Below are 27,628 nucleotides of genomic sequence, written 5' to 3'. Positions count from 1 at the left end.
CTAAATGTTCTTTGAACCTACATGTCACACCCCGAAAATCAAAGGCGGAAACATTTCCGGGGTTGACTCCACATTAAGTATCAAATCCAATGCACATAGTAAGTAAAGTAAAGCAACAATTACATTACATAATAAAGTTTTACAGTTGTTTCAAAAGTAAAGTTTGTATAGTTGTGATACATAGTATATATAAACAAAATGAAACGGATCTTCATGTACACCGTCTTCAAGCAAAAAGGATCTTCAGGTACCTGTTCCAACGCTGACCTGAGAACACAAACGGTTTGAAAATCAGCATAAAGCTGGTGAGTTCATAAGTGGTTTTTGTTTGTGAAAATTTTTCAAGTTTCCTTTCTGTTTCTGAAATGTTATGTATACCAAGAAAATCCCATATTTTCTTAAAAGTTGGTTGTTGTTTCACAAATGTAAAGTATAGTAAGTTTGTACAATGAAAACATGTCTGCTCATGTGAAAATGTATAGTTGGTTATCTGACTTGTTAAACTGTTCTGTTTACTTATCATGTGTTACCAGGAAAGTCCCATACTTTCCTTATTGTATGTTACCAATTGTAAAAGATGTAATGTTATCCAGTTTGTTACTCTTTTTGATATGTAAGTATTACCCAGGAAAGCCCCATGCTTTCCTGCATGTTGGTTTCTAATGTGAACGATGTTAAAGATGTAAAAGATGTAAATATGATTAGGTTCAATGTTTTCCCCAGGAAAGTCCCGTACTTTCCTGAAAGTTTGTCACAGTACGTGAAAGATGTAAAAGATGTAAAAGATGTATAATGTGGTTCATTATTACTATAGGTAAATCTCTGTTATCCTAATTGTCAGTTCCATAACCATACGATAGACTGAAACCTGTGGCAATAAGTAGTCCAGATGTGGCAATAAGTAGTCCACATACTTATGACTTTCATCACCCTTGAACCATTTCAGTTCGGCTGTAGCTAGCAGCCAGGTATGGGGTAGTCAGCCCCGTATAGATCTATACACTCAAGTCACGCTCTCTAAATACCATAGATTTTGGTTATGGGTGTAGTCCTCCACTCGCGTATCTCGGTGGGGTGTTCGCCGAGGACGTGTCTCCAATCATACAGGATTAACAAATTTACTAGTAATAATATGATAGTCCTCCACTCGCGTATATATGTGTGGAGTGTTACCGAGGACAAACAGTGTACAGGTATTATATTCAAATGTATAATGTCATGCTTTTAATTGATAAATTGTGGAAAGCCATTTGTGAAATATATGTAAAACAAAGCAGTTTAAAGACCCATTTCACAAATATATGATACGTGTTCTGCATGTTCAAATGGTTATCAGTTATAGTAATCAGTAATAAAAGCATATGAAATATGAAACACACATTTGAAAATATGTTTTGAGTACAAGAACTCCCTTGTACTTTGCTTGTGTTCCCCCCTGAAAATAGTGAAAACAGTGAAAAAGGGTAGGGGTATAAACTCACCGGACTCGGAAATGTGTCGGTTTTGAATACTAGACGTTGGTTCGGGGTTTGATTACTCGCGATGTCCCTATGTAAAATGAAATAATGTCCATATATATATAATTAGGGATACATTCACTAATCATATGGAACATTACAATCCAATGAGGTTAAACACCTCAAAACGAGCATTTGGAGTGACCCGGGTGACATCTTCGGACATGTAATGGCACTAGGGACTTGGGACTTGAGTTTACTCCTCAAGAGTAAACATTTTAAAGATTTTACAGCCATAGAACACACACATACATGAGTTTACATCCGTAAACTCATGTGGGTGTGATTTTGGGTGCTTAATGGCTTAAATGGACATGGGATTGTTGGAATGGATTTCTAAAATGCCTTGGAATTGATTGAATGAAATTTTAACACTTAAATGGGAGTTTACGGCCACACCATAAGAGTTTACGGCCGTAAACTCACCGATGGCCAAGATAAATTGATTTGAGCTACAAAGGATAATCACATGTGATTCTAGTTAATTTTCCAAGCCATGTTATGAATTTAGAACATCATTTAACATACTTTTAGGAGTTTACGGCCTAGAGGCATGTTCTAAGGCCATAAACTCTCTTATACCCATGAAAAGTTAGTTTTTGATGCTTAAAAACAATCACATGTGATTCTAGAAATTCATGCAAGCCTTTAGAGTGTATTTGATGCATCTTTAACAAGGTTTTATGAGTTTACGGCCAAGGGTATGTTCCTAGGCCGTAAACTCCTATAAATGACATTTTTGATGTGTTTCAAACCCTTAAACTATTTTTAGATGCAACTAGATTTTACCACAAGGCCATTGGTTAAGTTTCAAGGCATTTGGACATGTTTTAAGGCACTAAATCCCCATTTAAGAGGAGTTTACGGCCCAAGAATGTGTCTTGGCCGTAAACTCACTTTTGTCCCCCAAAAGTCATGTTTAAAGTGTTCCAAGTCTAGATTAACAAGCCTTAAGGTCATATCTAAGTCCCAACTATGATTTGGAAGGGTTATTTGGCTCAAAAACCCCATGTACATGAGTTTACAGCCCAAGCTTATGCCTTGGCCGTAAACTCCTTCAAATGGCTCAAAATCAATGTTTTAAATGTTATAAGTCCTTTCCATTAAGTCATTAAGCCATATCTAATGTCCAACATTGCTTAGGAGGGGTTTTACGGCTTACAAACCCATGTTATATCAGTTTACAGCCCAAGAAGGTTCCATGGCCGTAAACTCATGAATGTGGTCTTAATCCATGTTTTGAACTCGAATTTGAGGGCTAAGAAGGTTACAATACAAGCTAGGGAAAGTACCTTAGAGATTTGAGGCCTTAAATTTGAGTTTTGAACCCTTAAAATTTGATTTAGGAGAGAGGTTAGAGAGAGAGTAAAACCTGAACACGGTGGAATTCTACCCTATACCGACGTTAGACGAGGCTTTTGGTCCTACCCGATTGAGTTGTCGGACCCGATACGGTAAATTCTAGAAATATTTCGATCACTAAAGTTGGGTGTTAAAATGATTCCTAAATGTATTAAGACATCCATTAAGTCATTTTAAATACGTACTAGTTAATGACTTAAATAAACGGAAGATCGGAAGTCGAATTTGGAAACGACGATTGGTTGCGTGAATTGTATTACGTAAGAGTTACACGAAATGATGCGGAAATTTCGGGTTGTTACATTATCCCCCCGTTAAAGGGAATTTCATCCCGAAATTCAAAGTTTAAAAATACAAGACAAGATACAAATCATGGATCAAAAAAGAGTTGTGGATACTTCTGTTTCATTGGATCTTCCCGTTCCCAAGTGAATTCTGGTCCCTGCTTGGCATTCCAGCGAACCTTCACTAACGGGATGGGACTTTGTTTTGTACGTTTGACTTCTCGATCCATGATTTCGATCGGTTCCTCCACAAAGTTGAGGTTTTCATTGATCTCGATCTCGTCTAAGGGAATTGTTAGGGTTTGATCGGATAGATACTTTTTGAGATTTGAAACATGGAAGACAGGATGAATGTTACTGAGTTTGTGAGGTAAATGAAGTTTATAGGCAACTGGACCGATCCTGGAGAGGATCTCAAAGGGTCAAATGTACCTTGGATTAAGTTTTCCACGCTTACCAAAGCGTACAGTGCCTTTCCAGGGCGAGACTTTTAACAGAACATGGTCTCCAACCTGGAATTCTAGTGGTTTCCGATGGTTATCAGCGTAACTCTTTTGGCGATCTCGAGAGGCTTTCAGTCGGTTACAGATTTGAATGATCTTTTCAGTGGTTTCACGGATGATTTCAGGACCAGTGAGAGCACTGTTGGGGACTCGACTCTTGGCTAACTGTGTATCCCCCACCACGGCCCAGCACAAAGGGGATCTGCACTTACGACCGTATAGGGCTTCAAATGGAGTAGCCCTAATGCTGGTGTGGTAACTGTTGTTGTACGAAATTCGATCAAAGATAGATGTGTGTCCCACGACTTTCCAAAGTCAATGACACATGCCCTAAGCATGTCCTCCAGGGTTTGGATTGTTCTCTTACTCTGTCCATCGGTCTGAGGATGATATGTTGTGCTCATATCTAGTTTGGTTCCAAGGGCTTTCTGGAGGGACTGCCAGAATCTGGAGGTAAACCTGCTATCTCGATCAGAGATTATGGATACAGGTACACCGTGTAGATGTACTACCTCCTAAATGTAGATTCGCGCGAGTCTTTCCATCTTGTATGATTCTTTGATCGGAATGAAGTGAGCGGATTTTGTCAGACGATCGACAATTACCCAAATGGTATCGTACCCACTAGAACACTTGGGCAGTTTGGTGATGAAGTCCATGGTAATCATCTCCCATTTCCACTCGGGGATCTCGGGCTGTTAGAGCAAACCTGAGGGTTTCTGATGTTCAACTTTGACTTTGGCGCAAGTCAGACACTTGCCCACAAATGTAGCTATCTCAGCTTTCATGTTTGGCCACCAGTATTGCTTCTTGAGATCTAGGTACATCTTGTCAGAACCTGGGTGAACAGAGTATTTGGTTCTGTGCGCTTCCTCCATGACTATTTCCCTGAATCCTCCGGACTTGGGAATCTAGATTCGATCCATGAAATAGTGAACTCCATCACCTCTGATCTTAAGTTTCTTTTCCATTCCTCTCAAGGCTTCATTCGACAAGTTCTTGGGTTTGAGGGCTTCTAACTGGGCTTCTCGGATTTGCATGGGTAAGTTGGAATGGATGGTCATCGTCTGGTTCTTCACTTTATGGTCTGCATTATCCTTTCGGCTAAGGGCATCTGCTACCACATTGGCCTTGCCGGGGTGGTAACAGATTTCACACTCATAATCACTAAGTAATTCTACCCATCGTTGTTGCCTCATGCTTAAATCTTTCTGATTAAAGATGTGCTGTAGGCTCTTGTGATCAGTGAAGATCGTGCACTTGGTTCCGTAGAGATAATGTCTCCAAATCTTCAATGCAAAGACTACAGCTCCTAGTTCCAAGTCATGTGTGGTATAGTTGACCTCGTGTGCTTTCAGCTGTCTTGAGGCATAGGCAATCACCTTTCCTCTTTGCATAAGCACACATCCTAAACATTGATTAGACGCATCGCAGTAGACAACGAATTCCTCTGTCCCTTCGGTCAGAGACAGAACAGGCGCGCTGCATAAGGCTCTCTTCAACGTTTGGAATGCAGTTTCTTGTTTATCACTCCGACAAAAGGGTACACCTTTCTATGTTAGAGTGGTTAAAGGTTTGGTGATTTTGGAAAAGTTCTGAATGAATCGTCGATAGTAGCCGGCGAGACCCAAGAATTGACGAATTTCTGTGGGTGTCTTCGGTGCCGACCAATTCTCTATCGCTTTAATCTTGGAAGGATCTACGTGAATACCCTCCTCACTTACCACGTGACCGAGGAAAGTTACCTTTCGTATCCAGAATTCACACTTGGAAAATTTCGCGTATAGTTTTTCGGATCTAAGGGTCTCCAACACTAACCTCAAGTGTTGCTTGTGGTCTTCTTCGCTTCGAGAATAGACGAGGATGTCGTTAATGAACACGATGACGAACTTGTCTAAGAAGGGACGACACACCCGGTTCATCAGGTCCATGAACACAGCCGGTGCATTGGTTAGACCAAAGGGCATCACTACGAACTCGTAGTGTCCATACCGAGTCCTAAAAGTTGTTTTGGAAACATCATTTTCCTGGACTCGTAACTGATGCTACCCTGACCGTAGGTCTATCTTCGAGAAATAGCTGGCTCCCTGGAGTTGATCGAAGAGGTCATCAATTCGTGGAAGAGGATATCAGTTCTTAGTGGTCAACTTGTTTAGTTCACGATAGTCGATACACATCCGAAAGGATCCATCTTTCTTCTTGACAAATAGTATTGGAGCTCCCCAGGGTGAGGAACTCGGTTTAATGAATCCTTTACTGAGCAACTCATTGAGTTGACTGGATAACTCCTGCATTTCTGCCGGAGCTAAGCGATACGGAGACTTTGCTACGGAGGTAGCTCCAGGAATTAGGTCAATACAGAACTCGACCTGACATTTGGGAGAAATTCCTGGAAGCTCTTCGGGAAACACATCAGGAAAGTTACAGACTTCGGGGATGCTCGCGAGGTCTCTAACTTCTTGTTTCTCGTTGATCACATGGGCTAAGAATGCAATGCACTCCTTTTGAAGGAGCTTTCGAGCTTTGATGCAGGAAATGATATGAAGATTGGAACTGGGTTTATCGCCATAGATTACGAGAGTTTGATCCGAAGGAAGATTGAGACGGATGGCTTTTTCGTAACAAAGGATATCAGCATGATTGGGACTCAACCAATCCATGCCAATGATAACATCAAAGCTCTTAATGGAAACACGCATGAGATCTATAGGAAATGAGTTATCATTTAGGGTAAGCGTACAACCTATGAATACATTGCTAGCGCTTTCTTTCTCACCGTTAGCCATCTCGACGGTAAACGTTTCAGTTAGTGGTTGAGGATTAGGTTTTAGATTATGTTTGAATGCATGACTAACAAAACTCCTTTCAGCACCCAAATCGAAAAGAATACTAGCATATGAGTTGTCGAGAAGGAACGTACCCGAAACAACAGTGGGATCCGCAACTGCTTCCTCCCGTCCCATGGTTAGAATCCTTCCGGTGTTATCAGCAGTTGACTTCTTGGGACAATTCCTTTTAAAGTGCCCAACTTCTCCACAGTTGTAGCAGGCTTGGCTAGCACCTGCTCCATATGATTGGTTGGCTGATTGGGTAGGAGTTTTGCAGAATCGAACTGTGTGCCCTTTCTTACCACAGTTGGTACAGGATAGTTCTCGGCAGGGACCAGGATGATGATGGTATTTTCACTTGTCACACAGAGGAAGATTACCAGCATATTTACGGGTAGGAGTTGGAGCTATGGATCCCACGACAGAAGCAGCAGCAACAGGGGTAGTAGCAGCATGGACTGCTACTATCTGCTGTTTCTTCGAAGATCCTTGAGAAGATTGACCCTTCTTCTTCTTCTAGAATTTTCTCTTTTCGCCACTCCTTTGAGTCGGTTCTGAAGTGGTAATGATTTCCTTAACGTCGTCACTGTGATCGATCAGAGTTTGAGCTAAAGTCTTGGCACTATCATAGGTATCCGGAAGAGCAGCCAAAACATGACTCTTTGTCGGTTGAGATAACCCCCAAATGAACCTTTCAATCTTTTTGTTTTCAGGAGTGACTAATCCCGGGCAGAGAAGTGCGAGATCATCGAATCGGGAAGTGTATGCAGCAATGTCGGAACCTTTCATCTTCAGGTTCCAGAGCTCGTGCTCTAGTTTCTGCATTTCACCACGGGGGCAGTATTCAGCAATGAGGAGTTCTTTCATGGCTTCCCAACCCATGGCATTGGCTACGGGTAAGGTCAGAGATTTGACTCGGCCATTCCACCAAGTCAAGGCTTTATCAACGAAGGTACAGGCCACGAATTTAACTTTATCGGACTCCGCACAAGCACAGATTTCAAAGATGGACTCGATTTTCTCGAACCATTGAGATAAGGAAATGACACCTCCAGCGCCATTTAAGGATGTTGGTTTCGCGTTCATGAAATCCTTGTAGGAACCCCCCTCTTTGGTGTCCCTGGCTAACTTCAGGGTTTTGAGATTGGGGACCACCTCCTGAACCACTAGGGTTCATTTGTGACATGGCTGCCACCATTGCAGCTGTGATGACCGTCTGGGGTGACACTAGGTCAAATTGGGGAGGAGGTGGCGGTGAAGAAGGATTGTTGTTGTTCTTTGATCTGGGTCTCTTTTGGGGAGGCATCTTGATCTAATAAGATCAAGAAAGAGAGGATGGTAAGTCGTCTATATTGAATCGATAGAGATGACAGTTATATGATTCGAATAAGCGATAAAGCAGGAAAGAGTTATCGAAACAGATAATTTGTCGCTAAGAATAATCACAGAAAGCCACTCGAATAAGGATTTCTACAGAGGATTGGGATCGAGAAATACTCCCATAGTATTTCATGAATTGATTACGACAATGGTTCGATGTTTGGGATATTAGGGTAAGTTTTAGGCATGCGGTATACCACAGTCATTCCCAATCACATGTTGGTCGTGTCTCGAATGAATATAGTTGGCCAGGCTATATTAACCCTAGACACGACTACATAACTGCCCAGGTTTAACCATAGCACACAACACCCAATTACTTACGTTCTGTTCTACTTGTGGTTACGGATGATGACGGTTCGGTAAACTTGTATACTTTTGAAAATACTTGTAGTTTGAAGATACTTTTAATTCAGAGCACTTAGGCCCTTTAGTGTTTATAGTTTTATACCATGTAAGGTTTGGTATACTTCATTCACTATAAACAAGGACTCTGATACCAATCTGTCACACCCCGAAAATCAATGGCGGAAACATTTCCGGGGTTGACTCCATGTTAAATATCAAGTACAATGCACATAGTAACTAAAGTAAAGCAACCATTACATTACATAATAAAGTTTTACAGTTGTTTCAAAAGTAAAGTTTGTACAGTTGTGATACATAGTATATATAAACAAAATGAAACGGATCTTCATGTACACCGTCTTCAAGCAAAAAGGATCTTCAGGTACCTGTTCTAACGCTGACCTAAGAACACAAGCGGTTTGAAAATCAGCATAAAGCTGGTGAGTTCATAAGCGGTTTTTGTTTGTGAAAATGTTTCAAGTTTCCTTTCTGTTTCTGAAATGTTATGTATACCAAGAAAATCCCATATTTTCTTAAAAGTTGGTTGTTCTTTCACAAATGTAAAGTATAGTAAGTTTGTACACTGAAAACATGTCTGCTCATGTGAAAATGTATAATTGGTTATCTGACTTGTTAAACTGTTTTGTTTACTTATCATGTGTTACCAGGAAAGTCCCATACTTTCCTTATTGTATGTTATCAATTGTAAAAGATGTAATGTTATCCAGTTTGTTACTCTTTTTGATATGTAAGTATTACCCAGGAAAGCCCCATGCTTTCCTGCATGTTGGTTTCTAATGTGAACGATGTTAAAGATGTAAAAGATGTAAATATGATTAGGTTCAATGTTTTCCCTAGGAAAGTCCCGTACTTTCCTGAAAGTTAGTCACAGTACGTGAAAGATGTAAAAGATGTATAATGTGGTTCATTATTACTATAGGTAAATCTCTGTTATCCTAATTGTGAGTTCCATAACCATACGATAGACTGAAACATGTGGCAATAAGTAGTCCACATGTGGCAATAAGTAGTCCACATACTTATGACTTTCGTCACCCTTGAACCATTTCAGTTCGGCTGTAGCTAGCAGCCAGGTGTGGGGTAATCAGCCCCGTATAGATCTATACACTCAAGTCACGCTCTCTAAATACCAGAGATTCTGGTTACAGGTGTAGTCCTCCACTCGCGTATCTCGGTGGAGTGTTGGCCGAGGACGTGTCTCCAATCATACAGGATTAACAAATTTCCTAGTAATAATATGATAGTCCTCCACTCGCGTATATATGTGTGGAGTGTTACCGAGGACAAAAAGTGTACAGGTATTATATTCAAATGTATAATGTCATGCTTTTAACTGATAAATTGTGGAAAGCCATTTGTGAAATATATGTAAAACATAGCAGTTTAAAGACCCATTTCACAAATATATGATACGTGTTCTGCATGTTCAAATGGTTATTAGTTATAGTAATCAGTAATAAAAGCATATGAAATATGAAACACACATTTGAAAATATGTTTTGAGTACAATAACTCCCTTGTACTTTGCTTGTGTTCCCCCTGAAAACAGTGAAAATAGTGAAAAAGGGTAGGGGTATGAACTCACCGGACTCGGAAATGTGTCGGTTTTGAATACTAGACGTTGGTTCGGGGTTTGATTACTTGCGATGTCCCTATGTAAAATGAAATAATTTCGATATATATACAATTAGGGATACATTCACTAATCATATGGAACATTACACTCCAATGAGGTTAAACACCTCACAACGAGCGTTTGGAGTGACCCGGGTGACATCTTCGGACATGTAATGGCACTAGGGACTTGGGACTTAAGTTTACTCCTCAAGAGTAAACATTTTAAAGAGTTTACAGCCATAGAACACACACATACATGAGTTTACAGCCGTAAACTCATGTGGGTGTGATTTTGGGTGCTTAATGGCTTAAATGGACATGGGGATTGTTGGAATGGATTTCTAAAATGCCTTGGAATTGATTGAATGAAATTTTAACACTTAAATGGGAGTTTACGGCCACACCATAAGAGTTTACGGCCGTAAACTCACCTATGGCCAAGATAAATTGATTTGAGCTACAAAGGATAATCACATGTGATTCTAGTTAATTTTCCAACCCTTGTTATGAATTTAGAACATCATTTAACATACTTTGAGGAGTTTATGTCCTAGAGGCATGTTCTAAGGCCGTAAACTCTCTTATACCGATGAAAAGTGAGTTTTTGATGCTTAAAAACAATCACATGTGATTCTAGAAATTCATGCAAGCCCTTAGAGTGTATTTGATGCATCTTTAACAAGGTTTTATGAGTTTACGACCAAGGGTATGTTCCTAGGCCGTAAACTCCTATAAATGACATTTTTGATGTGTTTCAAACCCTTAAACTATTTTTAGATGCAACTAGATTTTACCACAAGGCCATTGTTTAAGTTTCAAGGCATTTGGACATGTTTTAAGGCACTAAATCCCCATTTAAGAGGAGTTTACGGCCCAATAATGTGTCTTGGCCGTAAACTCACTTTTGTCCCCCAAAAGTCATGTTTAAAGTGTTCCAAGTCTAGATTAACAAGCCTTAAGGTCATATCTAAGTCCCAACTATGATTTGGAAGGGTTATTTGGCTCAAAAACCCCATGTACATGAGTTTACGGCCCAAGCTTATTTTTTGGCTGTAAACTCCTTCAAATGGCTCAAAATCAATGTTTTAAATGTTATAATTCCTTTCCATTAAGTCATTAAGCCATATCTAATGTCCAACATTGCCTAGGAGGGGTTTTAGGGCTTTAAAACCCATGTTATATGAGTTTACAGCCCAAGAAGGTTCCATGGCTGTAAACTCATGAATGTAGTCTTAATCCATGTTTTGAACTTGAATTTGAGGGCTAAGAAGCTTACGATACAAGCTAGGGAAAGTACCTTAGAGATTTGAGGCCTTAAATTTGAGTTGTGAACCCTTAAACTTGGATTTAAGAGAGAGGTTAGAGAGAGAGTAGAGAGAGAAAGAAAAAGATTCAAATGAGTGATTAAACACGTTTATATAGGTCCTTAAACCTGAACACGGGGGAATTCTACCCGATACCGGCGTTAGACGAGGCTTTTGGTCGTACCCGATTGAGTTGTCGTACCCGATACGGTAAATTCTAGAAATATTCTGATCACTAAAGTTGGGTGTTAAAATTATTTCTAAATGTATTAAGACACCCATTAAGTCATTTTAAATACGTACTAGTTAATGACTTAAATAAACGGAAGATCGGAAGTCGAATTTGGAAACGACGATTGGTTGCGTGAATTGTATTACGTAAGAGTTACAAGAAATGATGCGGAAATTTCGGGTTGTTACTCTACAGTATAAGTATAAATGTTTTTCATTCCATACAAACTAAGTTGCTACGTATAAATCTTATTTCAATTCTATACGAGTAAAACTGCTACATATAAATCTATCTCAATTATATACGAGTAAATAGGATAGGTATAGTGGTCTACTTAATATACAAGTAATATACCTACTAGATTCTTATACTTAGAGTATAAGTCTTTGGGAAACTTATACTTAACATTCATACTTGTATATCGACAAAGTATAATGCTTCTAAAGTTATTCTACTGTAAGTTTGTAGCTATGACTATATGACTTAGTTTTATACCTTTGGTTATTATTACAAGGATCACACCTTGTGGTAGTACAAGGATTACATCTTGCGATAGTATAAGGATTACACATTACGGTAGTACAAGCATTACACCTTGCGGTAGTACAAGGATTACACCTTGCGGTAGTACAAGGATTACACCTTGCGGTAGCACAAGGATTACACCTTGCGGTACTACAAGGATTACACCTTGCGGTAGCACAAGGATTACACCTTACGGTAGTACCAGGATTACACCTTGTGGTAGTACAATAGCTATAATTAGAATTAAAGCCAGGTTTTATCTTGACATAAAATCAGTAATAGCAACATATAATGTTCTTACTTTTATCTTGACATAAAACACTCAATATCAATATATAATATACTAAGTTTTATCTTGACCTAAAACCAATAATAGCAACATTCTTTTTAGCTTAACATATAGAACTTCCGAATATAACTTCGGAACTATATCGCACACAAAATATATATAGAATCCTAAGTATAACTCAAGATCTACATTAGTATAATACTATGACAATAACATGCTAACAACTTTACGATAGTTGTATACTTTCAAATACGAAATAACTATATCCCAGTTATTATAACTATCTACGTTGATATTGATATATACTATCATATAGACATAATAATAACATAGATATAATATTTAGCATGCGTTTTTCCCCCAAAAAATATTAGAAAGTGGGACCGTGAAACTCACCTTAGTATCGTGATTTTATGGAATCTAACTAGAAACAGTCAGCGGTTCGCAATCGTCGGGCTCGGGAAGTGAAAACGGCTTCAGCAAACGAGAGAGAGAGAGAGAGAGACAGAGAGAGAGAGACAGAGAAAAAAAACAAATGGTGTAAGGAGAGAGAAGACTGGACTTTCTATTTATAGGCTGATTTTTGGTCTCTTACGATGTGAGAATGATAGATTCACGTCGTGAGTTATGGAAGGATTCATCTCGTAGCTTTAACGCATGTTTTCTAGCCCCGATTCGTGTCCTGCAGTGTCCTCATATCGTGAGAAAACCTTGCTCACGTCGTGAGATTTTGGGTTATCGTTACGTAGACTTCTAGATGAAAAATGAGGTGGCTTGACTCCTCACATAGTGAGTCCAGTCAGATTAGGGTTTCTGATACGTGTCGTGCACTCAGACAATTGTAACTTCGGAAGGTCGTAACTTTTGCATACGAACTCCATTTTTGATGTTCTTTATATCCACCCGTAGGTATTTACGAGCAGTAGAACTCTCTTTTAGACTCAAATAGCTAATTCTAAGCCTCTTTTAAATTCATTATGTTATAGAGATTTTATAGTGCTCGGTTTATCATAAGTTCTTCATGCAAAGTCAGATTTAGATGTTCTCTATATTTTTGGAATCGTATGGACGTAAACTTTGATTTATACCATAAAGTATGTATGAAAGATCATATTTATATTAGAATTATCATGAAATACATAGTGACTTTACTACATTATTTGTTTAACAAAATCACATTACATGAGTTGTATAATCACATGTGATTGTTATTGACCTATTTTGACTAGTGTTACACCTGGTGTTTGATAGGGTTCAAGATCCAATCATTTCCATGAGTTAGTTGTTAGATGTTGATGGATGTTTCTTTACTTCTTCTTGCGCAGCTTACCAAAGGGTCAAGTGTGCTCCGAACCTTCTTAGGGCTGGATCGAAGGATTGGTGGAACTGATTACTAGTTCCTACACTCCAGAGCAGAGGATTGTAATATCATGGGAGTAGTTCTATAACATGTTCTATTTGAGATATTTTCCATTAGTGGAGCAGGAGAGGCTAGCTCAGGAGTAATAGGATCTAGGACAGGGGACCGAGTCGGTGACAAAGATCATCAAGATGTTTACAGAGAGAGCTAAGTTTTTTATTGAGATTGTTGCTTCTAGTCAAGATCATATGACCTGATAATTGAGCATGCTCAATATGTACATCTATCAATTTGTGTCTAGTCAACACAATGGTTCACTGGTAGAGTTGCACCAGGTCACTAGGCGATGGAAGATTGAGATGGAGCTGCAAATGAGGGAGTAGAGGTAGGCCCCGGTGCAATCACAACCTACACCAAAGCAGTTCAAGGCCGCTGATATTAGATCTAGGAGTCATATGGTTCGCACTTGTGGGAATTGAGAAAAGGTTCATGATGATGCTTGTCGATCTTCTTTTGGATGCCACAAATGTGGCAAGCATGGCCACATTGCGAGGGATTGTCGTCAACAGGCTCCATTACCTAGCACCATGGCTTGCTAGACCAGCACACGCTCTAGCATCTGAAGGTTCGAGGTCACTCTTTTCAACTCATGGTGGAGGAAGCCAAGGAGGCACCAGACGTCGTGACAGGTATGTTTCTATTTATTGTCTTGTTGATTATTTTATGGTAAGCTTCTATTTATGATTATGTTAGGTACCTTCCTAGTGAACTCTTTTCCCGCTTTTGTGCTTTTTGACTCAGGTGCAAGTCGGTCTTTTGTATCCCATACATTCAGTATGGATTTTGATATGCCTAGTAAGGAGCTAGAGTGTATGTTGTGAGTTTCTATCGCTAACAGACATGGGGTTTCTACATCCAGAGTGTATCAGGGTTGTGTATTAGAGATTTTCAGGGTGCCTTATCTGATTGATATGATCCCTTTTCCTATGGAGTATGTATGCATGATAGTTAGGATGGATTGGCTAAGCAAGTTTGCTGTCATGATCGATTGCAAGGGTCAGTGAGTACTAGTTTGAATCCCAAGTGGAGGAGAACTGATTATCTATGGAGAGGGTATCAGGTTTTGTTTAGGGTTTTGTTCGGTTTCCAGGGCTCGGTAGTATATTCAGCATGGGTGTGAGGGTTATCTTACTTATGTGTTCGATACTAGAGTAGGGGAGCAGTTCTCGATTTCAGATGTGCTAGTTGTTAGGGAGTTTGTTGAAGTGTTCCTAGAGGAATTACCAGGTGTGCCTCCCAGTGGCAGGTTGAGTTTAGGAATGTTCTAGTGGCAAGTGCGGATTCGATTGCCAAGGCATTGTACACCTTGGCACCACTTGAGATGCATGATTTGTCCTCTCACCTTTAGCATCTGTTAGGAAAACAACTCATCATATTGAGCAGTTCACCATGGGGAGCACCAATACAGTTTGTCAAGAAGAAGGATGGTTCACACAGGATGTGCATTGATTACTGGGAGTTGAAAAAGATAACAGTGAAAAACTATTATCCTCTTCCACAGATTGATGACCTCTTTGATCAACTGCAAGGTACATCTTAGTTCTTGAGACAACCCGAAATTTCTATCTTGTACAGCAATTCAATTCAATTAAAGTCAGATTCGTTTCTGCTATCTTTTAGCATTGTTTAGGGTTTGTTTGAGTGTTCTAAGACTAGTACATTGACGGTTTGGGTTTAGGGACAAGTTAAATTATGTTCATCGTATTGCATTCGAGCCAAAATACTAATTCAAGAGGAGTGTACGGCCGCACACTCAAAGTGACAGTGAACTCATGCTCATGTATAAGCAAATCCTTCTTTTTCCTTCACTTTTCACACATCCAAGTCAAGAAAGTCAATTCTCTCTCAACTATCATCAAGCTTTTCATCTTGATCTTCAAAAATGTAAGTACTCCTTTCATTGATTAGTTGATACATAGCTTTATCTAGTGAAGATCCCTGATTTCATCCATGAAATTATCTCTTTTTGTTCAATCTTCAAGTCTTCATCACTTTCACCAAGAACACCCACTTGTTCTTGGGCCGTGAACTCCATAGGAATCCTCAAAAGTGTGAATCTCTCTTCTACCTTCTAGTTAAGCTTAAGAAAGACTTGATTCCTAACCTTGAATCATCATCTAATACAAGAACTCCAAGGGTGTATGGTCGTACACTCCTCAGATGGTCGTAAACCCTTGTTTAATGCATGTTCTAGCCTTAAACTCACTTTATATCCCAACATAGGCTCATGAACACTTAATGGATGCTAGATAGAACCATAAACCTCCATTTTTCATGTGTCTTCTATGGGTGTACGGACATACACTCCATGACCGTACACTCAATGGTTGTATACCACATTGGTCGTATACACCTTAGTGTGGCCGTAAACCCCTTTGATGCAATCATATGTGATTGTAACACTTCAATCTAAGTGTTTCCTAGTCCCTAAGGTGGTTTCCTTGCATGATTATTTGTATATACACCAATTACATACATATATGTGTCATTATAAGCTTAATAGGATCCGTTTGTGCTTGAGGCTTCACTTGACACTTAACATCCTTTATCGATCTTACATTTGAATCACCAACCATAATTTAAAAATCATTACAAATTTACAATGGGTTTGAACAAATTTTTAAAAGAAATTACAATGTAAACTGAAATACAACACATGCGAATGCTCGTAAAAATGATGTGTCCCTAAGTGCCACTTACTCGATGATTCCTGAAAAAGCATGTAAAACGAGCGTTAACTATAAAAATAGTTGGTGAATACTCACAGGTTAAAAATAATTTTGGTTTCATGAATCGTAATCAAAGTTTTAATAGAAGTTTCCATAAATAAGGTATATTGTTAAAATGAGTAAATAAGTTTGTATAAACAAAGTCCATTGTCATTATGAGAGATAAAGTATGTTGCCCAAATGAGATGCAACGTTCATATTCTCATGGGAAATAAAGTTTCCATAAATAGAAATATATTGCAAATGAGTAAATAAGTTTACATAAACAAAGTTCGCTGTCATCATGAGAGATAAAGTATGTTGCCCAAATAAGATGCAACGTTCATATTCTCATGGGAAATAAAGTTTCCATAAATAGAAAGATATTGGAAACGAGTAAATAAGTTTACATAAACAAAGTTCGTTGTCATCATGAGAGATAAAGTATGTTGCCCAAATAAGATGCAACATTCATATTCTCATGGGAAATAAAGTTTGTTGCTAAAATGAGATACAAGGTCCGTATGTGCATAATGATTATACCATAAGTTCACAACCCAAGCCTAATGATCGACGGTGCCCTCTTCTATGTCTATCGCTAACATAGGGAAATATAGTAAAATGCACTCAAGCAAATCGTGCAAGTGAGGATTTTTATACCTCCTAATAGCGCTATCCATAATAACGATAGGTTCAAAAGAGTTAATGAGTTGTGTTAACTGATTCAAGGGACTTAAATGTGATATGGCCTCATGAATTAAAAACAACATACACATACACAGTTAAATATAGCAACCGGTTTTGATACAAGTCGAATAAAATACAATGAATAATAAATGGTTTAGGAATTGCTTTTCCACCCCCAAAACATAAAAACCGAAAATAGGGGGAGTCGTGAATACTCACAATATGCAAAATATAGCAACCAAGTTTATAAGAGTCAACTAAATACAACGAATATAAATGGTTTAGGACATGCTATTCCACCCCAAAACATAAAAAACGAAAATAGGGGGAGTCGTGAATACTCACAATATGCATTGAGGTGATGCAAATGGTGCCTTCAACTATGATCAACTTGTACCACTATCAATTCCTACACGATGTTACACACTAATGAGTCTCTAATAGAAAGCTAACACTAGTATATATACTACTACAATAGAATTATGCCAATATTCTGTCAAACTTTAATATTGATAAGTTAAAACATATTTCTATGAAAATTAAATTTCAATGAATCAATTGTTATATAACAATTTAAGTGGAAAATTCTCATTATTGAAATGTTAATATTAAACATTTTAAGAGGTGTTCAAATGATTAAATATTAGAAAACTACATCAATTTGGTTCTAAACTTTCCCAAACTTTTCATTTCAGTTTTAATTGAAGTCAAAGACCTTAACATAAATTTTCTTGAATTTTTAATTTGTCTAACTATTTTTCACCATTTAATTACTTGAATATTCATAAAATCATGGGAAAAAAAGTAAATTATCAAGAAAAATTCTTATAATTTTTGTGTAACTATTTTACAGCGTACATAATCTGGGGAAAATATTAATATATGCTTTCAAAAAGATTAACACAATTTTTCTGATTTTTGTGTATTTATTCTATAAAAATAGAAATATATAGATAACAGTTTCAAAAACTCACAAAACTTTTTTTAAAAGTGTTATTACACATACTTAAGCTGGGAAAAATATAAAAATAGATTTCTAAACTGTTTAACCCAATTTAATAATTTTTTGTACATTTAAGTGTATTAAATCTTGGGAAAATAGAAGAAAAATGGCATACAGAATATAAAAATCATCAAAAATTTTATGTATTATTCTAAAATATTATAAGAGTTTTGGGTAAATTTTCATGATTTTTGGATGTGCAAAACTATTTTTCCTGTTTTTAGTCCATTATAAATACAACAATTCAAGAAAAATAGATATACATTTTGAAAATTCCAAAAATATTTTTCTGAGTCTTAAATATGAGGTACAAGCTGCGAAAAATAAGAAATAATATTTTCACATTCCCTAAAGTGGTTTTATGATTTATAGAAAAACTTGGTTCTTGTGATTTTGGTAAAGATTATTGATGTTACTTTGAGAATTTTTGCAACATGTTCCAAAAAGATTTTGAATCAAGATCTTTTTTACCTATTAATACTTGATGTTAAGAGTTCCAAATAATTTTTGAATGATTTTTAGTGATGAATAAGTCCTTTGAACATGCAACACAAAATAATTGTTTATAAGGAAAGTGTCGTTTGGGCAACAGTTTTGTAAAAATTGTTAAAAATCGAAATATTGAAATTTTCCAGTGAGGTTAGATGGGTTTGAAAGATAACTCAAAATATAATATTTCAGAAAAAGAATCATGAATCGTGGTTAAGAAATGACTGAGATAAGGCAGTATAAATTCAGGTAAAAAATCTGATAGATTGCATGCATGATGATTGGTTAGAAAAGTGAGTTTTCATAATTTCCTTGAGTAAATCTTTTGAAATATTTTAAAAATGTCATGATAAACTCATATTTTAGTCATGTTTCCAGAGAACAAAAGATTAAAACTTATCAAAATCTATACATGCATTGATGAACAAAATTTTGTTTCTCAAAAACTCTTAACTTGAGTTTGATGTTTTAATCCTTAAAATCGATTTTTGCACTAAGATCATGAACATGAAACCTTGTTTATAATACATGATTTGTGTTAAAACACATCCATGATATTCTAAAAACCATTTTAACAAAAAGAAAACAAGTTTGAAGAAGATGATGAAGTAGAAGTTGGTTTTTGAAGTAAAATGCACATGCATGGCTTAAATCATTGTTGTGGATATTCAAGAGATGTATGTTCTTTACCTTAAATTTATTTTCATGTGGGTTGAAAAATCCTTATGAATCTCCAAATTTTCATGGTTAAGAGGTTGTGTTTGTGGTGTTTGGAGAAAAAATTAGAGAGAGTTTTGTAGAGAGAGAAAGAAGATATATGTGTGTATGTTGGAGAATAAGAGTGTGAGAGAGAGATATAGGGAGGGAGAGAACGAGTTTTAGGGAAGGAGAGGCTCCATCCCTCTTGTTTCTTTAATAAAAATTCAAATCTTTTTTTTAAATATCCAACTTTTTATATAATGTGCACCTTAACCTCGTTTTTATGCATAAAACTCTTGATTTTTGACTTATAAATCAAGGGTAAAGGTTAATAACTAAATCTTTATTTTTCATCGATTGTATTTCATAACAATTATTATGATAAGATAATATTATAAGGTTCATAATTGTTTTTATAGGATTTTTAAGGTTAAAGTTTATAAATATGAGTTTTTAGGGCTTTTAGGGTTTTTAGGGTTTTGGAGTTTAATAAATCATTGGATATTAAAATAAACAGAATATTTGAGACTTTAAATTATCTTAGTGTATTATAAGTCTTTTATAGTTACAAATACTGTTTGTAATTTTTTTATCGATTTATGGGCATTCTATGTAGTGATTCCGAGATTCAAGCGAAATTGAGGAATCAAGTATAGTAGTCCTAGTCTTCAACATTGACTTAAGTTTCTATGAGACTTTGACCTAATTTATACTTCTAGGTCACGTGCATGATGTGTGTATATGATCCATGAATAGGTGTTTGAGTCAAAGAGTGACCCAAATATGGATAGTCACTACAGTTAAGTAGTAGTAGAATTCACATATCAATGTGAAATCTAAGTACACTATCCATTGTTTCTAATTGTTTCCAAGTTTCTAGTAAGTTATAACTTAGCTCCTAGTTACTAAGTCTAGTATGTGTGATGCCTATATGTGCAACTAAGTTTATTCAAATCTAGAAACAACTCGAATTATGACGGTTGTCACACTATAGGAGTGTTTTGTGTTACTATAACTACTTATTTTAGAACTTAAAGGTCTTTAATAATAGGTCAATAGTTGTTGAGTGGATACACTAAGGTTATATGTAACTAAGGTATCATAGACTTAGAATCTGTGATCTTTGCTTTACTTCATGTTCCTTGTTTGGTTATGGATTTAGAGTTATGGTCACTTATTCGAAGGTCTATTCTATCTTGGTTACATATGATTGATATGCACTACGCAAGTGTTGAAGTAACTGGTAAGGATCATCCTATAATTATCTTAAGTAATACGTCTATTAACTATCTCTTTTATACCTATTCTCACATAGATAACATGGCTGGATTCCATCCCCCTGGCAACCCACACTTCCCCAACCAAGGAAATGGTGGATGGCTCGATACAGAGCCTGAAGAGAATCTTGCAATCCCATTGGATGATAACTTGGCAGAAGACTTCCCAGAGGATTCTGAATCTGAACCCGAAGTCAATGATTTACCCTTAGTAGCTCCAATCCAAAATCCTAACCTTCGTCCAGCTTTTCATGGCCCGACACCTCAGTGGGCTGAGAACTTGGGTAGGTGGAGCTGTAAGCAGGCTTAACCCTTACCATACAATGGAGACCGAAGCTTCTACCACATAAGCGAGGGAGGATCTGCGGACAGAATTCTTCCCATCTTGGTTCATCGTATGGTTTGAAATGTTAAGCTTGGAATGACAGCCATGTAGTAAACCATCGAACTAAATGTTGATACAAACGCCAACACGGATAGTATTCGTAATTTGGAAGTTTCTCAAAGGAGGGATAATGAGGCTTTGGATCAAGAGCTAGCGGTAACTCGATCCAAGTTCATAAAACTCCGAGAATGCCAAAGAGTGTATGAACGACACCTCCTTGAGGTAGAGCGTCAGCTAGATGAACTAAGGGTCCATCGGAGGGGTGCCCGTCGCCAGTAGGAGATGCTCTGCTCATCCTTCCTTTTCGTTTAAGGAACAATCTTCTTATCTATGCTCTAAGTAGAACTTTTTCCTGTAAATATTCCTATACTGCAAGTACTATTTCACTAGGTCTTTATGTTGTCAAAATTTTCTCATTATTGTTTGATGTAAGACTCACTCCTAGGTTATTTTCCTGAACTTGTTACATCTTTAATACCAATAATATTGACTAAACATCAATAAATCGGATCACGAAATCTCAATCAAGAGTGATTATTTCTCAAAATTCATAAGTCTGTTTTATGTAGACTCTATTATGAGCTACTTTCAAATCTTTTCGAAAGTTGAAACATGATATCCTCCAACCAAAGATAACTTAGTTCGAATGACACCCACCTTATGACCATTCTAGGAACTTCCTTCTACACCTTACGAGGACTGCATCATAGGGATGTAAGTCGAATCATCGAGGACAGCATAGTAAAAAGAAAAAGTTACATTCATATAAATGATTAGGATACATCTAGAGCAAACCATAAATACTCACGAACTCATTTCCTTATCATGTAACAGAATCATGCCTCTGAAGAAACATAGCCAACCCAGAGGCAAAACACCAATCCTTCATATAGATACGGCTACTTTTCAAGTTGCGGTCATAGCTACCGTTACAGCGGTCATAATTCACCTTAGCGCTAACAACACAAATGGTAGTGAAATTATTATCGGCAAACCCAATCCAGGTGATAACAAGTACAAAAACGAGTTCCTACTCGCAATGCCACTCGAAACCTCCAAAAGAAGAACTAGAAATGGATGTTATGGGATAAGAAGAAGGGAAAATCACCTCAAAAGTTAGCTAATAGATAACAACCAGTGGCAGTCTCTGCGGCTACGACATCTATTACTCTTACAGTCGTTTCTACTAGTATCCCGGTTACCCCTACCCCAGCAAGGTAGTATGCCGGAAATCTTCCCAAGTGCAAAGAGTGCAACTTCCATCACCAGGTAGTCTGTCGAGTGATACATTGTAAGAACTACAATAGGAATGGACACACTACCCGTTTCTGCAGAATTCTAATCCGACACATTACTTCAACCAATGATGTTGGAACCAGCCCAATATGCCACCTTTATGTTGAAATTCGACATTTTAAAAGGGACTGTCCAACCAAGAAGAATAGCAGGGGATTAAGAGGAGTTTGACCGTAGATTATAGGGAAGCATCAAAGAACCCTGCTACAATTTTGGTACATTTCCGAACCCCCTTATTTAATTATATGCGACTGGTGTACACCAAACAGTTATAGAGAGACGTAGTAGGAGTCATTACTTGAAAGTTCATTGTTTCCAATTTATCAGAACCCTCGTTTAGCTGTGATTATAAATTTTTGATAAAATAGGGTCCGTAGTAATCATACCAAGGTTTGTACATCATCCTAGTCATCATTTCTGCTTCCAATTAACATAATTTCTGATTCGCCAAGAAGTCCCACCATCATCATCCGACATGATTTGGCTTGGTCCTAACCATGCGAAATTTCTACTGTTTGCAAAAAGAACTCTTCCCTTAAATCAACCGTCATATGAAATTCTTCCGATCCATAACGCTAACCCTTATATCACCTCTCACTTCATAACTTTAGAAGTACCCATGCGAGGGGTACCACGTCCTTTTAACCTACCTAATAACTAATAACCTTGAAGCGAAAAACACCAACGAAGTCTCAGAAGTTAGTAACCACCCGATGTATACCTAGTAAATCTCCGAGAAAGACCACTCGTACCACATGCCAAGTTTGAGAATAGAGACTAAGAACTCATTAGGTTCATCAATTGCTGCTAAGTGTATACACAAGAATGGTATATAATTTAGACTTAACAACATTTAGGATGTGTGATTCCACCCTTTCTCCTGTTCCTTGTTTGCTTGTGGACTTGGGGCAGAGCCACCTATCCGAACGTTTTGTCAATCTAAATTATACGCGACTTGTAAACACGAGTTGATTATGGATAACCTAAGTATGAGTCTTATCATGAACTTCAGAGCAAAAACCTACAAGCTCACTAAAAACTACGAGAAATACCTGAGAGGAAGTTGTGGAAGATTACAAGGAGCTTCGTAATCAAGTTAACCAAGGTAATAGGTGGGTTTGATTGCCATTTTGGGTGATCGTCGTCAAACCAATCAAATCCGCACCCTTCCTACAATCTTAAAGAATCAGGAAAAATAGCGAAGTTAACACGGACGTGAGTTCGAGAAATTAGTTAAACTGCATAGTGTTCAAATAATTGTTATCTCATTTTGATATTGTAGAATCATCTCCCAGTTCAGGCAGTTACTTCAGAAATTTTTGGAAACTAGTCCAGTCATGATGTATAACCATCCAACTTTAAAACCAACAGACTGAATGAGAGAACGATTCAATCATTAGAACTTGTGTGGATAATTTATTTGATAGACCTTGACAGAACAAGAATACCAACTTATCAACCAATCGAGTCCTTCACCATGCTATCATTTAACGTTGCTCCATTCAAAACCCGCTTTGGTCGCAAGTACAGATCCTCTCTGCACTGGATTAAAGTAGGCAACACGCAACGAGCTAGAGGTCTAATTTCCAGACAACACTTTCGCTTGTCCTAAATTCATCTGAGAAACTATCGAGAAGAGAGTACAAATTCAGGAGTGACATGAAGCTCCAAAGTCAGGTAGAAAAGCTAATGCCCGCGATAAGAGAAAACCCTTGGAAATTCCAGGTTGGTGACTTAGTCAGCTAAAGGTCTCATCCGGAGGAGCAGAATTCGCTTCGAAAAGCATGGAATGCTAAATCCAAGGTATGTAAGATCATTTGAGATTCTTACTAGAGTTGATCCAGAAGCTTATAGACCCCGATTAACTCAGGAATCCAATAGAATACGCCCTACTTTCCCCATCTTTAAATTGAAAACTGGTCATCTGACGAGACTTCTACTATCTCACTTGCTTTGGTCGAGATCAACGAGAGCCTCAACTTCGTGGAAGAACCAGTAGAGATCATGGAGCGAGAATTCAAGCAAACAAAGCAAAGTTGTATCCCGATAGTGAAGGTTCGCTGGAATGCCAAGCGGGGACCTGAATTCACTTGGGAACGCAAGGATGAAATGAAACTGAAATATCCTCATCTTTTTACTTAGATATTTGTAAATGCATAAACTCTGATTTTGGGACGAAATTCTCTCAAAATGGGGGATGATGTGACAACCTGAAATTTCTATCTATTACAGCCATTCAACTCAATCAAATTCAAACTTGTTTCTGCTATCTTTTAGCATTGTTTAGGGTATGTTTGAGTGTTCTAAGCCTAGTACATTTAAGGTTTGGGTTTAGGGATGAGTTAGCTTATGTTCTTCATAGTGAATTCGATCCAAGTACTCCTTCTAGAGGACTATACGGCCTCACATATGAGTGTACAGCTGTACACTCCAAGTGGCCGTGAACTCATGCCCATGTATAAGCTAATCCTTCTTTTTCCTTCACTTTTCACACATCCAAGTCAAGAAAGTCAATTCTCTCTTAACTATCATCAATCTTTACACCTTGATCTTCAAAAATGTAAGTATTCCTTCCATTGATTAGTTGATACATAGATTTATCTAGTGAAGATCCATGATTTCATCCATGAAATTATCTCTTTTGGCTAGATCTTCAAGTCTTCATCACTTTCACCAAGAACACCCACTTGTTCTTGGGTCGTGAACTCCATATGAACCCTCAAAAGTGTGAGTATCTCTTCTACATTATAGTTAAACTTGAGAAAGACTTGATTCCTAGCCTTGAATCATCATCTAATGCAAGAACTCCAAGGGTGTATGGCCGTACACTCCTCATATGGCTGTAAACCCTTGTTTAGTGCATGTTTTGGTCTCAGACTCACTTTATGTCCCAACATAGGATCATGAACACTTAATGGGTGATAGATAGTGCCATAAACACCCTTTTTTAATGTTTCTTCTATGAGTGTACGACTGTATACTCCACGACCATACACTCAATAGTCGTATACCACATTGGCCATAAAATCTTGGTTGTGCACACCTTAGTGTGGTCGTAAACCCCTTATGTGCAATCATATCTGATTGTAACACTTCAATCTAAGTGATTCCTAGTCCCTAAGGTGGTTTCCTTCCATGATTAGATGTATATATATTAATTATATACATATATGTGTCATTATATGGTTAATAGGATCCGTTTGTGCTCGAGGATTCACTTGACACTTAGAATCCTTTATCGATCTTACATTCGAATCACTGACTGCATGTGAGTTCATACCCCTAACTTACCTTCTAAGTGATTTTAAATGCTTTTATGGGGGAATACAAGTAGAAACATTATAGTTATTATTTCAATCACATGTGATTAATAGTTATCAAACAAGTGGATTTGTTATACTTCAAAACTGTGTTATCAAACAAAAATTTTCAAAATGATTTATAAACTGACATCAAGAAATCAGTAACCAATCAAATGGTTAAAATTCATTTATATGTTAAAACTATTTTATATGCTAAACTCTTTATCAAATTCTTTTTAAACTTATATATTGTTAAAATCATGTGTATATAGATATAGTTATATAAATAAGGTGGAAAGGACTTAGGACTAATAACTTACTTTATTTCATGTTACTTGTTTGGCTGGGGACTTAGAGTATCGGTTGTTTGTCCAATTGTCGTTTGAATCTTAGTTGTATATTATGTACATGTATGTAGATATAAAAGTTCATCCAACCAGTTCAATAGCTTCAGGTAGCAAATGTGTACAAACATAACCAGTCTTTCAAACAACATTTCTAGTAAACTATAACAAGTATAGTTTAGGAGAATAATACTTACTATTTCTAGAACCAATAAACTTACAGGAGACAATTTAAACATACTATAACGATAAACAGTTCAAACATACTATAACGAAAAACAGTTCAAACATACTATAACTGTAACATACCATATATTAAATAAATAAATATGTAAGGGTTAATATGAATAATAATCCTAAAATAAATAATATTTAGCGGGGTGCTGGTGTTGGGGAGCCAATTTATACAATTTTAGAAGTTGGTAAATTATTGATACTTAATTTGAACAAATTCGTGTTTGAGTGTAATTGTAGTTTTCGGGAATTACGAGGTTGAATGGGTGTTCGTGTGGTCGGAAAACACCCCCATCACCACCGACGTAAGGTGGTGGCCGCCGCCATGAGTTGCCACTCACCACCACTACCTGAGGTGGTAGTGGGTGGTGCTTCGCATAGTGAACCCGAATCGGCCCAAATGCTTGAACTGGGCTAGTTGGATGGTTATTGGGCCAAAAACCCTAATTATGGTTTGGAAAACCCTATCTCTAGGTTTGTTGGCTTGGGCATATTAGGACCTGCGTTTGGACCAGTGGACTAAAGTATGGCTCATGCCGACTCTGTTATTTGATGACATATTGGGAAAATGGACTTAATGGGTTAAGTGAGAAACACTTAACCCTAATCTTCATTTTACGTGAAAACCCTAAATTTGTTGGGCCTTGTGTTGGGCCTTTCTATTCGGCTATCAAAAAGTGATCATGTGGACTATAATGTTTAGATAGGCTTTAGGGTAAGCCTCATGTAACAACCCGAAGTTTTCCATCGTCGAAAACTTGTTCTACCCGTGAGATTTCGCCGTTAGTCGATTCGTTTCGTTCTCGCTTTGGGTTAAACTAATTAAATTTATATGTTTATTATAATTGAATGAGTGTCCAAACCTCTTAGAACTCATGAAATTAACCCAAAAGTGTTTACTTCAAAAAGTTAGAAACATTCCTGCCGGGTGACGGTAACTTAATCGGGTGCGACCAAAAGCCCCATTTAATGCCGGTATCGGGTAGAATTCCACCGTGTCCAAGTTTTGGGAACTATATAAACGTGTTAAACCTTTCATTTGAAGCTTTTTCTTTCTCTCTCTACTCTCTCTCTAACCTCTCTCCTAAATCCAAGTTTAAGGGTCCAAAACTCAATTTCAAGGTCTCAAATCCTTAAGGTAACTTCCTAACCTCATTGTATAGCTTATTTGACTTCCAAATTCGAGATTTAATCATGGAATTGGACATGACATATGAGTTTACAGCCCAGGAAGGTGCCTAGGCCGTAAACACTAAGTTTGAAGGGTTTTGAGCCCTTAAACGCCTCCTACACAATTTTGGGACCTACATATGGCTAAATGAATTCAAGATACGGACTTTAAACATTTAAAACATGGATTTTGTGAGGTTTGAAGGAGTTTATGGCCAAGGCATCTGCTTGGGCCGTAAACTCATACAAATAGGGTTTTCTTGGCCTTAAACCCTTCCAAATCACAAACAAGGCTTAGATATGAATTATAGAATATTGGTATTAACATTGGGACACTTGAAACATCATTTTTGAAGAGTTTGTGTGAGTTTACGGCCAAGGCATATGCTTGGGCCGTAAACTCC

This window comes from Lactuca saligna, chromosome 2, assembly GCF_052625555.1.
Source record: "Lactuca saligna cultivar CGN05327 chromosome 2, ASM5262555v1, whole genome shotgun sequence".
NCBI classification, from domain to species: Eukaryota; Viridiplantae; Streptophyta; class Magnoliopsida; order Asterales; family Asteraceae; genus Lactuca; species Lactuca saligna.
This window is presented reverse-complemented; position numbering follows the sequence as displayed.